Consider the following 17313-nt stretch of genomic DNA (forward strand, 5'->3'; position numbering starts at 1 on the left):
CTGTTGTTCAGACCAATGTACCTTTGCTCATGCCTGTGCCTGTCTGGGAAGCCTGTCACCTTTTCCTTCTCTGTCTCGCTTCATCAGCTTTCTAAGTTAGGTGCCCTCTCTGTTCTCCTCGTTCCATATGCGTACATCTATTTCAGCACTTACTACATTATGCTCACATTAAACTTTTTCTATCTTATTCCTTATAAGCCTGCACACTTCCTCAAACTGGTTTTTAATTTTATTTATCCCAGTGCCAAATACTATGCTTGGTACAAAACAGATGCTCAATATATGTTTATGGAGGTGAGCTGAAGTAAAGCCTTGTTCAGTCACTCAGTGGCTATGTGACCCAGATAATTTACATCCACTTTCCCAGCCCCTGTCCTCTCTGGAAAGTGCAAGGACATCTCACAGGGTTGAGGAGTTAGGTGAGATACCTAATGGAGAGGAAGCCTCCAGTCTGCTACCTAGCAGATAGAAGACCGTAGTGAAGTTTTTCACCTTAATTTTAGTCTATTTTGTGCCATCTTGTGTTTTTTAACTGATATTTAATATATGTATAGCTATTTGACATTTTTATAAGAATGTCTTAACTCATCAACTAGATAATTAGTTTCTTTAGGATAGGGATCATATAGTATATAAGCTGTGTATTTTACGTTACCTAGCATATATTATGAAAATGAATACTTATAAACAATGAATATTGAACATTACCAAACAAATGAACCACTTTCATAGATTCTGTTTGATGTCAGCTCTGAGACAGATGAGGCAGGATGATTAAATTTTTTCCCTTTAGGGACAGACAGTTATATATATCTGTATTCAGTGACACAATTAAACCAGAACCAACGACTAACTGAATGGGAATTAAAAGCATGAATTGAAATTTGTATACCATAAGCAGAATGCTTTTTCATTCAATGACTACAAGCCAAATTGCATATAGTCTAGTCTGTATCATTTATGGTTCAGGAGAATTCTAATCCGGGCTACTCACCACACAAGCAGACAAGAACAGCTATAAGAATTGAATGACATAAGATATGCAGATGCTTATATAACACCTGAATCATTAAATCTCTTTTCTTCACGTTCATAGGAATGTTCTGGCATTATACAGACATAGCATTCAGCTGCACATTATGCTGCAAATGAAAATAAACAAAAGCCTTGATATAGATGACATACATCAAACCGTGCTGTTTTTCCTCATATAAATGTATATAATTTTCATTAAAAACTGTATTCTCAACTCTTTAGTGATTTCTTGGTGAAGATAGCAAAGCCTATTTCATAACTGTATAGTAGAAAGATTTATAAATATCTTATTATATGGAAAGAAACTGAAGCAAGAAAAGAATGTCACAGAATAACTTAACAGTACATGTATAGAAATATACTTTTTCCTCAGTTCTAACAATTCAGAAAGAAGGCAGGTGCAACCCTAACCCATCAAGTCCATTCCTTTATTCTGGCAAATTTATATGGTTCTGATCAGGAAGTTTTGAATAATATGCATGTCACAACCTCAGAGTGGAGAGCTGATTTGACTTGTCTATTTGTTTGTACATATTTTGAATTTTTTAAAATGACACAATACAACTTGAAAAAGAAACATTTGATTGCAGGAGTTCATATGTACTCTTTAGATGTTTTCATAAACCTTCTTCATCTATATTTTCGGCAATTTCTCTTGGACGTCTAACAAATCCTGAAATCAGTTTGCCTCTCCACTTACCCTTTCATAATGTTCGTGACACAAGCCTGTGTAATTTGACACCTTGGAACTTTAAACAGACTCAGAATCTTTTGGACCTTCTAGCCATCATCAATTCACATAGTGTGCAGTAAATCCAGCTCAAAATAAACAACACAGATGGAATCGAAGCTTATAGTACAATGTCAGCAGTATCCACAGATTGACAGAGCTAGTTAGGCTGCCAGATGCACAGAATGTTGTTCTATCTACTTGTTCTTTCTAACTGGACTTGATGGAGTACATCAGTGTCAAACTCCTTGCTGGTTTCCACACGCACACGCACAGAAACGCACCCGCATACACACGCGCATTCCTGCGCTCTATATCAGCGGCACCATCTGCTCTCAGCCTTACATGTGGTAGCTAACTAACTCTCCTACTGTGCCTGGGTCTCACCGACTGCTCTCCCTGGAAACAAATGACAACAGTTTTTATCTTGTGCCCTCCTTGGCATTATAAAATAAGGCTCTTCACATTTCCATACGCATATATTTTCCATGCATTTTTTAAAATTCTGTTCTCCGTTTTATTTACTGATTCCCTAGAGAATGGCAATATCTCTTTTTATATCTCCCCCAAATGGAGATTTGCCTATGGAGGTTCACATACTGAGATTGTTGCTTCTAAGATTTACAGAAAAGCAATGTATGTAGAAGCCATGGGCCCTGGGATCATTTTGTTCTCTCCACACTATTTTGTAGGGTGCCGCATACTACTTGTAAAATGGGGGCGTAAAAATGTGGGGATTCAGAGGAGAAAAGACATTCATTTCTTTCCACTATCCTTCTATAAGATTACACTGGCAATAATGACCATGCTGGGAATGTTAAGATGAGGGAGTTGTACAAACATGAAATATTTTCATACACAAGTATCTTGCCTGCAGCAGAAAGTTCATGTGTTTATTCTGTTACCAAATGTAGAATTTTTGCCTTGACCTCTTTGCCATCTCATGTGAAATCTAGATGGGTAGTAAGATATAAAAAGAGCTAATAACTTTTTTTTTTTTTACTGACAAAATTCAACCGTAATGTCTTTTCAAAGCAGTACATCTATATTAACTGGAAGTAGGAAATGTTATAAGAAGGATGTATGGAATGAAGTAACAGAAAGATGACCCAGGTTTTGGCCATACCAGATATCTTTTCCTGACCCATTTCCACGTCTGACACCTGCTTTATGACAATCTTTCCAGAACATCTACAGAAATTGTACCTACCTTCTGGTAACCAGGTAACATAATCTCCTGGAGGCTAGCTAATTGCAGCCCACGATAACCTCACATACAGTAACTGTTAAATTTTTCATTTCTTTGAAATTATTATGGATCAGTGGAGAGGGTATTGATTTGATTCATTAATGGATTCCCAGTCTGTTCCAAGGTTAATGATTACATGTATCTCAATTACATCCTTAACAGGTTATACTGTATGATTTGTTTTAACTGCTTTGTACATTGTGTGTCTTCCTCAGCTGAAAGGCTTCTCAGCACTTCATGATTTAACAAATCTTTCTCTTCCACTTCCTAAAACAATGAACCTGCTTTGAAGGAACATATCAAGGCAGGACAAAAATAAATGATAAAAGCTTTCTGCAGAATTCTCCAAGAACCATAGCCTAACAGTTTATTTTAGTCAGGTAAATAGTCTGCAATTCATTCATGTTTAAGATGTTTATAAGTAGTATGGAACAGAGGGGTCGATCCTTTCTCTTGGTATTTTGTACCACCTTTCTTGTGTAGGAGGCACTTTCCTTTAACTTTGATCTTTTGAACATACCCATAATGCAATTTATCTTTAAAAAGCAGAAGCAAAATACATATTTTTAAAGTCACCTGTAATCCTTCCAGCAGAATCCAGACACATTGTAACTGCTCTGAAGAACCAAAAAACATTTTAAAATTTAAAATATAATATTCATGTGACACTCTTTAGAATGACAGTAAGTCAGATGACTTGTAGGTATACTTTGCACATTGGCCATGGGTAGTCAGGCAGGAGGATAGAGGGACCCATTGCAGGGAATCTAGGGCGGAGAACATATCTGTCAATTAGAGGACAACAGTGATTTTGACAAGAATGAAGATAATTATTTATTCCAGTCCTTCTATTTCCTTTTTATCCCTTTGCCACTGCCTCCAGCCCTCCTTGCCCCCATGTACTTAAGCCAAGCAAACTTCTCTGTCGTGAACTAGAATTTTTGAATCTAGGGACAGTCTAATCTTGCTTACTTTTGATGCAAAAGCTCTGTTTCTTGCACAGAGTACTGTAAAGTCCATAGTGGGAATCACATTTTAAAGAATCTTAGTACTTTTACTATCCACTTGTATTCTGAAAAAGCAAAACACCAGACTCCCCTCCTTTCTGGAACCCCCAAGATTCTGACAGAGTTTGGGGACTCAGAAGCCAAATGGGAATCATCAGGAGGAGAGACTTCAGTTACACAATCCATTAAATAAAACAATAGAGCCTGCAGCTGAGCTATTAAAAAGAGTAGAGCAATTTTTATTTCAATGGCTACATTTTATTTCCTCTTCTGAGTGACTGTTAACAAAGGGCCGCTGAAAGGACTGGATAAAAAGCAGGCGTCAGATGCAGGATCCATGAGTTAAACAACATTATTAGATACAATTTCATAAAATCTAGTTGCTTTTTTGCTACTAGAAATCATGTCCTTTTGTCAACTTGTGGTCACATCAGCACTTCTCTGATATAATTTGCTCCAGCTGCAGAGCATAGCTGGCCTGCAAATCAAGAACCAGAATGAGGACAGGCAGGAATAACTCAATGGCTTGGATAATGTGCAAATCACTACACTTCTCGCTATTAGTCTACTTTTTTTTTTTTTCAGAATATTTGGAAGAGGAAAAATTTATCTTTAGCAAAGCAGCCAATCAGCCACCCTCTTAAGAACTGGTTTGTCTGGTTATCTTCTGAAGCCTAACCCTCTTTGCAGTGATGCTCTGTAATCATGATATTATGAATTTAAGAAAAAAAAAAAAACCACCACCACCACCAAACTTCCTTTGTTTACCATAAACTGGCAGTCTGAACACCTCATGTCACCTAGATCCTGGTTTTGTTCACCTCTCCTAAAAAAAATGTCCCTTAGATTTAAAAATCTTCCTGTATACTTCTGTTCATATTTTTTGCATTTTAAGTGCTTCTATCTGGCCTGGAATGTACAGGTTTACAAATAATACACATCATTCGAATGTCAGCAAACTGCTATAAATGCCTCAGTTCAAGACACAAAAAGATCCAGTTAAAAATGAAATGAAATACTACTTATTGATTTAGACATGAATAAAAATGGTAGAGGTTTAACTAGTCATTCAGCACTGAACTTCATACAGCTCTATTTGCTTGATTAGAAACTCCATTGATTTTCACTGAACTCAATTAGAAATGGATCCCAACCATTTCAAATTCAGCTATAATTGAATAGTCAGCAATCACTCATGTATAAAAACAGTTTCTAAATAAAAGCAAAGTCCAAGTATTCTTGCATGTCTGAGGAAATCATTATATGTGGTGAGCAAGTAAGAGCACACAAAAGCATATACAGCTGGAACAGCTGACTCAGTGTCCCTAATAACAAGAGCAGCTTATCAAGTGTGCAAAGGCGGCACTAGCCTGTTGCTCACCAGTGCAGGTGAGCTGATACTCTCTTTTCATGGCATGGCAGCCTTCCAGGGCCAGGTGCAATCGTAACTGCAAACCTATTATGTAACCTGTCACCTTCTCAAATTCATTGCTGCAGCAAGTACCCATATCCGAAACTATGGTTGGAAGATCCCTTTTTCTTTGTAAACTGACCTGGGAAATTTTATGACTACAGAACATGCTTTCAGACACCACTGTTTTAGAAAGGACAAAGAGAAGTCCTTTCTAGAGAAGTGCCATACCAATGGCACCGAGTCTGTTTTCCTTTTGGCAAAATTAGGCAGTGAGATAGGGAGCAGTCCCATCCTTTTTTCTATTCTTCTTTCCCAACACATTGCAGCGGTGAATCTGTCAAAACCCAGAGCTCTGCTTACTTCTTAGATTAGAAGGGAAACCATAATGTTTTCTGAAATGTGTGTGGGTGATTTCCTCCCATCCTGAAAGTTTTAGAAGTCTGCCCCATCTAGATGCAGGTCAGTGAAGTTCATAGGCTCTCGCCTATAGGAGCAAATTTTAATTTCTGATTAGAGTCAGTGAAAGCTGATCCTTTGCATTTTTCAGATGTATGATACCCACACTTCTATTGTTGCTCACCTCTGGGAGGGTGGCAAAATTATGGCTTATTTAAAATGGAATCCTATTTTATTATGATATTGACTAGCAAAGAGGCACTGCTTAACTATTCCATCAAGTGATTCTATTCAAATAAATGAGAAACAAAGTGAATGACTTTTTACCCCTTTGGGAAAATAAAACACCTACTGATGAAGAAAAATATTTTGCAAAATGAATTTGGACATCTCTAATCACACTTTTTCAGTCCTGGCCTTACCTGGCATCCTTACAGGTGGGGCTAGGTACAAAAGGTAGGGCAAAGGAAAGGAGCCTGAAATCTGTGAGGTGGCCCTTTAATGAGGATCACTTCTTTTATGGTTCTTTGTTTGTTCCTCACCCAGGACAAGCTCTTCTTTTATCGTCATTAAACCATAAACTAGTTGTAGCTGTAGTAGTGAGCAAAATGTGCAGGGAACTTTTGTAATGACACTATACACAGACATGCTTAAGGCCACCAAATTGCGACTTTGTCAGATCTTAGATGCTCATCTGGTATCCTGAATTTGTGTCTAGACAGGGAATAGCAACAAAAAATAAACAATAAAAAAATGCTCCTGGCTTTTTATTTTATTTTTCAAGAAGGAAAGCATAATTTAGTCTGTGCAAATTAAAGTCAGGAAGAAGCTATTCTTTCTAAAATTTGTCTTTCTATATCCTCTGGATTGCTTGTTCTATAGAAGTCACAAATCAAGCAGGAATATATGTAGTACTGAAAGTCTACTATAACAATCTAATAATTTGCTTAACAAGACCGTTTCAAAAATACTCCGCTTGGAAGTTGCATGATCCCACAAATGTGCGAAGAATCTTTTTGAACACTGAATATACTGTTACTCAGGTCTGTTTCATGAGGTGTTACCCTAGCATGGGGGAGATAAGGCATTCCCATCCCCCCAGATTTAAAGAATCATAGTTCAAATATTAATATCCAACCTCTTACCAGCTTGTGTGCTATTTCGCCAGTTGCTTTTGCTGGCAGTTGGCCTCCCTTGTAAAAGATAAAGATTTCTACAACAACAAAATCTCTGCATAAATTTTAATTTTATTGCACTTTTTTCCCAGTCCCTATATGCTATATTCTGTTTATGTCTATGGAACACCAGATGATGATGGGAGGGGGAAGACTGCATTGGAATATTTTGAGGGTGACAGTTAAACTTATGTATCACAAACCTACCGAGGCAAATTTAATTGCAGGAGTAAAATCTAAATGGACAAAAACCAAAGGCAAAAAAAGGAAGAAAGAAGGAAAAGAAAAAAAGAACGAAAGAGAGAGAGAGAAGGGAAAACATAAAACCTTGGAACAATTTCTGTTGCTTTATCTAATGTTTTGTCTGCTTTAAACAGATTAGTGAGTCACTGTCTTTTCGTTTTGTTTTATAGGAAATTCTGTTGACTTCAAACACTACTGCCAACATAGACAGCAATACCACAAGTATAGTTTTATGACAAAAATATTTAAAGCAAAAAAATTATTTCAGAGTCATTCATGTTATGGTGGATGCCTGAATTTTCACAAAACATTCCCAGGGACTCAGTGAGGGTCCAGGAGCCAGTTGTTTCTCTGTGAGTTCCAGTTAGCTCAAGGCAACCCCACTGTGAGACACAGGGGTATGCAGGCTTGACTTAGACAGCTGGTTAATGAAACCTGTGACTAATTATTTTCAAATATTTCTTAGAACAATGTGTACTTGTAAAGTAATAGAAAATTCACAGTTTAGGAGTACTAAGTTGTGTTGTCATTTCACTGACTATGAATCTAACAATTCTATCTGATGTACTTTTTTTTTTTCTTGTTCATGGTATTTGTTTTGAAGTTTGGATGCAAACCTCATAAAAGGGAAATAACAAAGTTAATATTTAATTTATTTGGGACATGGTATGTGTTCTACGAAGCAAGTATTTATGGAAAACTCTTATTTTCCTGCTGGATCGTAAGGCTGACTACATCACAGATTGTGTCCTGCTTAGATATGCATGTCCTGGTGAACAGCAGAGTTCCTTGCACATACCAGAATGAGTGAACATTTGCAGAGTTAAAGTGAAATCCAATTGAATTATAATGGTAGTAAGACAGCAGTCATTTGACAATTTTCTAAAACAGACACACAGCTGATAAATGGACAATTTCTAGCATCAAATGGATTAAAGAAAGATGAGCTTATATCTTTGTTAGAAGATTCTAATTTTTTTTTCATCTTGGATTTTCAAATACCTGTGTCCCCATTGATCATGGCTTTTCTGTTAACAGTAATAATTGTCCCTTATTGAGTGTCAGCCCCATCCTAGGCATTATGGTAGGTGTTTTAGGCACATTATTTTACTACTTGTTATACTAACCCTTTGAGATAGTCCTGTTTCGTCCCATTTTTTCAATGAGGAAACCAAAATCCACAGAGATGTTGAATGACTGCTCATAATGTGTGGCAGACTGAAAAATGGCCCCTCAAAAGATACCATGAGTAATCTCTGGAATCTATGAATGTTACCTTATATTGCAATAGAAAAGAATCTTTGCAGATGTGATGTGATTAAGTTATGGATCTTGAAATGGGAACATTACTCTGGATTATCTGGAATGTCCCTAAGCACAGTGACATGTAGTCTTATAAAAGTGGAAGGAGAGTTTACACACACACACACACGCGTGCGCGCGCGTGCACAGGAGTTGGGGAATGGAGAGAAGGAAAAGGAGGCATTGTGAAGACAGAGGCAGAGATTACAGCCAGGAGCCAGGAAATACCAACAGCCACCAGAAGATGTAAGAGGTAAGGGATGGATTCTCCTAGAGTCCCCAGAGGGAGCACAGTCTTACTGACATCTTGATTTTGGCTCTGTGATTCTGATTTCGGACTGCAGGATTCTGAACCTGTGAGAAATTAAATTTCTGTTGCTTTTAAGTCACCACACATGTGGTACTTTGTTGCAGCAGCCTGGGGGAAACTAATACACAACTACAGCACTTTGGCAGTAATAATGTTAGAATTTGAACATAATGTATTATTATTGTACTGCATTGCAGATTATCACAGATTTAGCTGCTTAAAACAACACTCATCTATTCTCTCACAGTTCTTTAGGTCAGACATTTAGGGCGGGCTCAACTGCGATTTTTTGCTTACGGTCTCACCAGGCTGAAATCAACATGTCCATCATACTGGGATCTTACCTGAAGGCTCAGGGAGGAATCACCCCAGTAGATTTAGCCCACCAGAAAAATCTCCCCATTTTGAGATCACCTCATTAGTGATCTTGTTCGTATCTGCAAAATCCCTTTTGCCATGTAACATAATTGCCAGAGAATAACACCGGGACGGAGGTCATGGGTGCCTACTCTGTCTTCGTGATTCTGAAGCCTATGCTCTTTTTCGTACCATACCACACTGCCCTCCAAAGCACTTTGTCTCCAGGGATCTTTAGAAAACACCCAGAGCAGCTCATTAATGAGCACAATGTTTGTGTGAAGAACTTGTTCTTGGAGCGAAAATTCCTTTGTACCTGTTTTTATTTATATTGGTTATGATAACTTGCAGCACTGGTTAATGTTTTAATCCATGAAATCTTTCCCACTTCCCTCCCTAAAAGTCCACACAAGCAATAGGGTGATTCTCTGAGAAACAGCTAGGAGGAGAGTCACAGAGGTGGGAGACAGACTGTAGGACATAGGTGAGCACTTGCCCAGACACCTACAGAAGTAAGATATATGATGGTCCTCACTTGGTACCCTAGCTAGATCACTCAGTCTCCTTTAACCATGATGTGTGCTCCACTTCTGTATGTTTTGTTCTAACGTCTCTCAAAGGATTGCACTGAGGTTACTGGAGCTACTTTGCTCTTGTGGAGAGCTAGGTGGAAATGCCTGGGAGTTTATGTCTCCCTAGGGTGACTCAAGGACTGTCTGGTAAAAAGATACAAAACCCAGTCCTTTGCATAGAGACATGACAAACTGACTTGCTATTTAAGCTCCACAGCTTTTTCTGGAATCTGGCTGAGCCTGGAATTTCACCTAATAGTGCCCCCCCCCCACCGCCTTTTTTGGTTCTTCTTCCTCCCTATTCTGAACTCCATTAACAGTTTCTCTTGGGAACACTGCCTTAATAAATAACTTGCACTTGAAATCTTGGCTCAGGTTTTCCTTCTGGGATGACCTGACCTCAGATAAGGAATAGACTTCAGGCACTTTTCTGGAGCCAGGAGCATTAGAGGCTGGCCACTGTAAAAATCTCGACCTGGCAGGAATGGAAATTATCCAGGCTGTTTTGTGTGTGTAGTGAATACAGCCTGGTCATTACCTGGCAGCCAGATTCTCTGCTGTCAAACAGATGCCTCTCCTGAAAGTGAGAATGTGTGCTCGACACAGATCATATTTGGCCTCTCTTAGCAAGTGCTGTTGAAGGTCTTCCCTTGAATAGTAGAACTCAAAGCCTCTTCCAGCACCTCTAGAAAAAACCTTTGTCCTTAATTGGCCACTATTTGAAACTCATTGCCTAAACTGTGTGTATGGCTTTCTTCTGGCTCAGACTTGCTATTTCCCAGTGTGTATACATGAGTGAATGATTAATTTTAAGTGCCTGTAGAAAGTACAATGGTGAGTACATAAATTCAAGGCTGAATGAGTTTGCAAAGAGTGTTTTAAACATTATCCTAGTTATTTCAAATCTGCAGTTGATTCGTGATGTGAGTACAGAATACAAAATGATGATTCACAGATGGATCCACTGAGCACTCTTAACTGCATATTCAGGTGCATGTGAATGATGCTACAAGGAGAATCAGGATTCAAGATGAGAGCTAGCCTAAAAGGAGAGAGCAGGATGTGAAAAATTGTGCCAGATTTGCTCATTAGAAACTACCAAGAACTTGCAGTTACACAAGGATGGGACAGAGCTCACCTGCTATATTTGATGAGGGTTCCAAGATTTTTCACCACTGGTACCATAATGTCTCCTAAATTAAAAACAAAAATAAAAACCTTTACATGGGAAAGGGGATTATACAGATGTATAACTCATTCATTCATTAATTCAGCAAGTATACAATGATAATCTACTCTGGTCGAGATGATTAATTAGATAAAATATTACTCTTCAGGTAATGAAATTATTCCATGTAAATGAGCCAGTCACAAAGAGCAGCCTTAGAGACTTTAGACCAGATTCCTTGTGCTTAAGAATCACTATATGACAGTGGGTCCCAGTCAAACGGGCTTTAGATACCTAGAACTTTTTAAAAGGGATCATATGATTAAATTAGTTCCACTAGGGTAATCTCCTTAATGTAAGGTCAACTGATTAGTAACCTTATGATTACATAGTCCGGTAGAGTTTCTTCTTCTCGGGAGGATCAGCCTTTTTCTTCTATTCAGGCCTTTAACTGAATGGGAGAAGCACACCCACATTAGAGAGAGCAATCTGCATTATTCAGTCTACATTCTGATGTTATTCTCATCCAAAAACACTGTCATGTACACATCCAAAATAATGTTTGATCAAGTATCTGAGTACCTTATAGGCCAGTCAAGTTGACACATAAAATCAACTATTATAGTTGGGTCATTTTTTTAATCCACTCTGACAATCTCTGTCTTTTATTTGGGGTGTGTAAACCATTTACATTGATTGTAGTTATATGTGTGGGTTCAGATTACCCATTTTTTTTTCTGTTTGTTCCTTCTTTTTCATTTTATCTGTTTCCTTCCCCTTCCCTGTTTCTTTGGACTATTAGATCTCTTCCCCCTCATCTAGTATTCCATTTTAATGTATCTATTGTTTTTGGACTATATATCTTTCATGAGTTTTTAGTAATTGTTCTAGGGGTTATAATACACATTCTTAACTTTTAACAGTCTACTTAGAATTAACTTTTTATTACTCCAAGTGGAAGGCAGAAAACTTACCAACTCAGATGTCCCTTTACCTTCCCTTCTTTATATTACATTGGTTTATATATTACATCTACATACATTAAAAACACCTTCAGAAAATGTTATGATTTTTTCTTTCAAGTGTGAAAAATATTTAAAGAACTGAAGAGAAATATAGTCTATTATATTCACCTAGATAGTTAACATTTCCATTCCTTTTACTTTATTTCAAATGTTTTAAGACTGCTTCCAAAAAATTCCCCTTCTTTGTGAATATTTTCTTCTCAATTATTTTAGAACTGGTCTTCAGACGATGAATTCCCCTAGTTTCCTCCATATTAGAATGTATTTATTTCAGCTTTATTCTTGGAAGGTATTTTCACTGGGTAAGATTGCTAGGTTGACAATTCTTTTTAGCATTTTTTAAATGTTGCATTTTGTTCTGACCACCATTGTTTTAGAGAGATATCCACAATCATTCAAATTATTGTTGTTATACATAATACATCTTTCTTCTCCAGTTGATTTCAAGAAATTTTTCTATAGTTTTCAACAGTTTGATTATGATATGTCTGGACCTAAATTTCTTTATGTTTATCATGTTTGGGGTTAATGAGCTTATTAAAACCATAGGTTTACATTTTTTACCAAACTTGAGAAGTTTAAGCCATTATTTTTTTTAATTTTCTTTTTCTTACCTGACTTTTTTCTTCTTCTTCTGGGACTCCAGAAAACTTTGCGTATTGTTTCACAAGTCCCTGGGATTTTTTCCATTTACTTTTCAGTATATTTTCTCTTTATATTCGGAATGGATAATTTCTAATCATCTATCTTCCATTCTTTTTTCATCTCTATTCTGCTATTGAACCCATCCAGTGAGTTTTGTTATTTTCAATACTTTAATTTTTAGTTCCAAAATTTCTATTTGGTCCTTGTTTTTATTTTCCTTTGCTTTGCTGATAACATCTATCTTTATATTCATTTCAAGAGTATTTGCCCTTACTTCTTGTATCATTTTTCATAATAGCTGCTATAAAGTCCTTGTCAGATAATCTGGCTTCTATACCAACTGGGTATTGGTGTCTCCTATTAAGATTTTCCTGGTTCTTCCTATGCTGACAAATTTTGGATCGTGTTCTGAAGACTTTGCTATGTTGTGATAGTCTGGGTCTTGGTTAAATCCTTAGGAGAATGTTGGTATTTGGTTTAGAAGGCAGTTGACTCACTTGGATTCAGGCCACAAATTCTAACTAGCTTTTGAGGGTTGTGGTTTTAGTGTCAGTTCCATTTTCAAAGCCTTTGAAATGCTATTTATATCTGTCCTGTGTTTGCTACACCCAGTTGCCAGTCTAAGATTGGTGGTAGTCTATGTCTTATTTCAGTTCCCAGAGCTTTTAGTATAATGTTTAGGATCAGATCCATGTATATAAAGCTCAGGAGTAAGCCCAGAGTTTATAAACAACTTTAGTGGTCATCTCTCCAAATTTCTCTCTTTTCATTGATATTCCCAGTACTTTCTGGCCAGAAAGCTGGAGAGTTGGTTGTCCTTCTCTCTTGTGTACCTTATATTACCGCACCCTCATTCTGGGTCAAGGAACAGGAGGACAAAGGAAAAGGAAATGGGTTTCCCCAACCCACATGGGACCACAGATTCTGACACAGGAAGGTTTCATCCCTCAGAGTGGTAAAGTTGTGGGTCCCCTGCTGTGACACTACTGCTGATAGGATACCCCTAAACTAGAGGGTTTCCTTTTGAGCTCCCTCTATCCATGTTGATGCCCGCTTCCAAATTTCAAGATGAGTTGAGTCTAGGCCTGGGGTTACTGCAGAAAACAAAAAGGTAAACTCACTGCCAGTTTGGTTATACTTCAAATTCTTATCTTCTCCAATAGCTTTGCTGTTTGCTCTTCATAGTTCTCAGATAGCTGCTCAATGCATTCTCTCCAGGATTTACAGCTGCATTCAGTGACAAAGAATAAAGTGTGCTTATTGTGTCTTATACAGCATAAAAAACCCATGGTTAATTTCTGAACAAACTTCATGAGCATGTCATAAATAATAAAATAATAAATATAGTAATGAAGTGTGCCATACTGCAATTCTGTTTAAGCCATGGCATTTTGTTCTGCATTTTAATATAAGATCCTCACTTAATATAAGATCCTTTAATACAAATATGACATTTATATAAATATAAACTACATCCAGTTGCAACTCATTCATTCAATATAAGACATTTATAGAACAGTTACTTCAAGCAAGGCAATTTACTAGTCACTACAGGTATGATACTATTTCACATGCTGTTGGAGACAAACCCATTGTGTGGCATTGTATAAACAAAGGTACAATAGATATTCTATTGTTATTATGACGATTGCTTTACTTGGAAGATCCAGCCATATTCCTCATCTAATTTTAGCCTTGTATTCTTAACTCAGCAGGCAGTCATGTTTACAATATTTAGGAAAAATTACTATTTTGACAGATTAATCAGCTATTTCTTCAAAACCCTGGGTAAGGCCTCTTTTTTCATCCAACTGTTGAAAAGTATCCACATTTTACCTCTCTGATCTATGGCTCTATTTTGGTATCCAATTATATAATTCATCTGCTTTCTTAAGGAGTAGCTAAATCACCTCTTTTGCCATATCGCTAAAGATTATTTTCCTGAACTTTTGTGAATATTATTAACTGATTTATTTCCTATTTTTTGGTGAGAAACATTAGCAAATTCAACATGTGAGCAGGCTTTAATAACCAAGCCTACAAAACCCAGACTGTAAATAAACAAAAGCCTTAAGAAGACTTCTTATTGGAAGCAACAGATTTTATTTCTTAGCATGATTGAGGATTAGGATTACTTTTTGGTTTACTGAGTGGAAAGGGTTCATGTTATCAGATAATCAATAAATAGAAAGTAACTGATGAACTGGTGAACTATCGTAATATTCAATAACGTGAGGTCATTGCTAGATTTGACATCATTAAAGAAAAGTTCTGCCTAGAGGAGGTGCACTAGAGTATTTTTTTTTAAGATTTATTTATTTGATTTTTTTTTATTATGTTCAATTAGCCAACATCTAATACCTCATTAGTTTTTGATGTGTTCAGTGATTCATTAGTTGCGTATAACACCCAGTGCTCATCACCACATGTGCCCCTATTTAATGCCCATCACCCTGTTTCTCCATCCCCCCATCCCCTCCCTTCTGTAACCTTCAGTTTGTTTCCCAGAGTCCAGAGTCTTTCATGGTTTGTCTCCCTCTCTGATTTCTTCCCATTCAGTTTTCCCTCCTTTCCCCTGTGGTCCTCCGCACTATTCCTTATGTTCCACGTATGAGTGAAATCATATTTATTTGAGAGAGAGAGAGAGAGAGAGCATGTAGGGGGAAGGGCAGAGGGAGAGGGAGAGAGAAACCCAAGTAGAGTCCATGCCACCAAGTGTGGAGCCCAACACAGGGCCCGATCTCAGGAGCCTGAGATCACGACCCTGAGATCACGACTCTTAAGATCGCAACCTGACCCCAAACCAAGAGTCCGACACCCAACTGACTGTACCACCCAGGTGAACCATATCAGAGTATGTTAAAACAAAAGCCTGTTTGTGCTTTAGAAATAAAATATACATGTCTGTAACTAAGAAGTTCATTAAAGCAGCAAATGTTACTGTAAAATGAGAAGGTAAAACTTCCCTCACCTCTGCTCCTCAGGAGAAAAAAAAACAAAAAGACTAGAATAAGAGGGATTCAGAATAAAATTCTGGTTCTAACTCATTCTGTTTTGGAATCCTGAGCAAGTCACTTAGCTTCTCTAAATCTTGGTGTATTCATCTATAAAATGGAATTATAATGTAACTTCATATAGTTGCTACAAGGATAAAATAAATAAGGAGGCTTATGCCTGGCACACAGTACGCATAAATGACTGCTATTATTATCACTAAAGGAGTTATTTAGTAGAGTTCAGCATTTTATCAGAAAGGGAAAATAGATCTTTAAGTGGCAAAGACATCTCTGGTGATTATATCCAAGCTACTTACCTGGCAATGTGATTTTTTTTTTCTCTCATCCTTATGGAGTATGTGTGGATTTGAGGCTTCCATAATATTCTCAATTAGAAGTAATACCAATACAGTGAAGTTTGTTTCTACCCATTCCTACTATTCTCTCCAATGCCTGTTTATTCACTTTCCTCCACTCATTTATTTGACATTAATTGAGCCTACCAAATGCCAGGCACCATGCTAGACACAGTGAATAAAAAGATAATTAAGACTCAGCCCATCTCTGAAGAGCACCCAATCTTTAGCAGAAAGATAAACATTGACATCAAAATTTCAGTGGTGGGGGCACCTGGGTGGCTCAGTCGTTAAGCGTCTGCCTTCGGCTCAGGTCATGATCCCGGGGTCCTGGGATCGAGCCCCGCATCGGGCTCTCTGCTCGGCCGGGAGCCTGCTTCTCCTTCTCCCACTCCCCCTGCTTGTGTTCCCTCTCTAGCTGTCTCTCTCTCTCTCTCTGTGTCAAATAAATAAAATAAAATCTTTAAAAATAAAAAAAAATAAAAATAAAAATTTCAGTGGTGTTTTGGAGACATCTTATATCTGTTCATAAGAGCCAACTGCTGAAATTTCAGGAATTTTTCAATTTGTTAAAAACAGTCATTACTAAAAAATTATATAAATGTATAATTATATTAAAATACAGATAATATTAAAAACTCATCACTATCATTTTGCTATTTTTTACTATTATCTATGCATTTGAGTTTACTTACATCTATTATTTCTATATTTCCTGCTGGAAATCTTACATAATGTTGTGTTACTGTACATCTTTTCCCAATTCCATGCTTCGTGATTACCACGCTGGCCATTTGAAATCAGGCCTGGTAGAGTATTTACACCATGGGAATTGACACACATTACAAATTAGGACTCTTCCCTAGAACTACTTTTGCTTAACAGTGCCAGCATAACAATTCTTTTTTTTTTTTTTTCAATTCTTCTAATTATAACACACTGTGATATGTATCATCAGAGAGATGTATAAGATGCTATAGGAATACAAATGAAGTGATCAGTGAACTACTGACTAGAGAAATTAAAGAAGGCTTTGTGGAGAAGGAATATTTGCATTGATGACATTTAAAAGAATTTGGATTTTTAACAACCCCAGGGACTGGAGAAGGTCTTTTGAAAACTGTGACAGACTGTATTATTGCTCCCAGTTATTCACTCCATCTTCCTGTTCTATATCACTACTCAGTGCTTTTGAACTTGGCCTTGTGAACCAATTTAGTAAGTGGCACATTGGTGGACACAAAACCATGGTTGATCAGAAGCCTTAAGAATCCTTGCATGTGCTTGCCAGTTCTCTTGCTCTTAACCTTTGCCTGGAGAATGTAATGATTCA

General features: G+C 37.3%; 1 long non-coding RNA gene across 1 annotated transcript; it reads right to left on the reverse strand.

Annotated features, from left to right (window-relative positions):
• Positions 1 to 842: 842 nt before the first annotated feature.
• On the reverse strand, positions 843 to 13851 carry LOC145722482 (uncharacterized). Its single transcript, XR_014146785.1, has 4 exons — positions 13750 to 13851; positions 11336 to 11409; positions 10929 to 10983; positions 843 to 1142 (listed from the first exon to the last, which is right to left on the reverse strand). It is a non-coding gene; the product is annotated as an uncharacterized LOC145722482 (long non-coding RNA).
• Positions 13852 to 17313: the final 3462 nt, after the last annotated feature.

Source organism: Leptonychotes weddellii, chromosome 7, assembly GCF_054177405.1.
Source record: "Leptonychotes weddellii isolate Sample4059 chromosome 7, ASM5417740v2, whole genome shotgun sequence".
NCBI classification, from domain to species: Eukaryota; Metazoa; Chordata; class Mammalia; order Carnivora; family Phocidae; genus Leptonychotes; species Leptonychotes weddellii.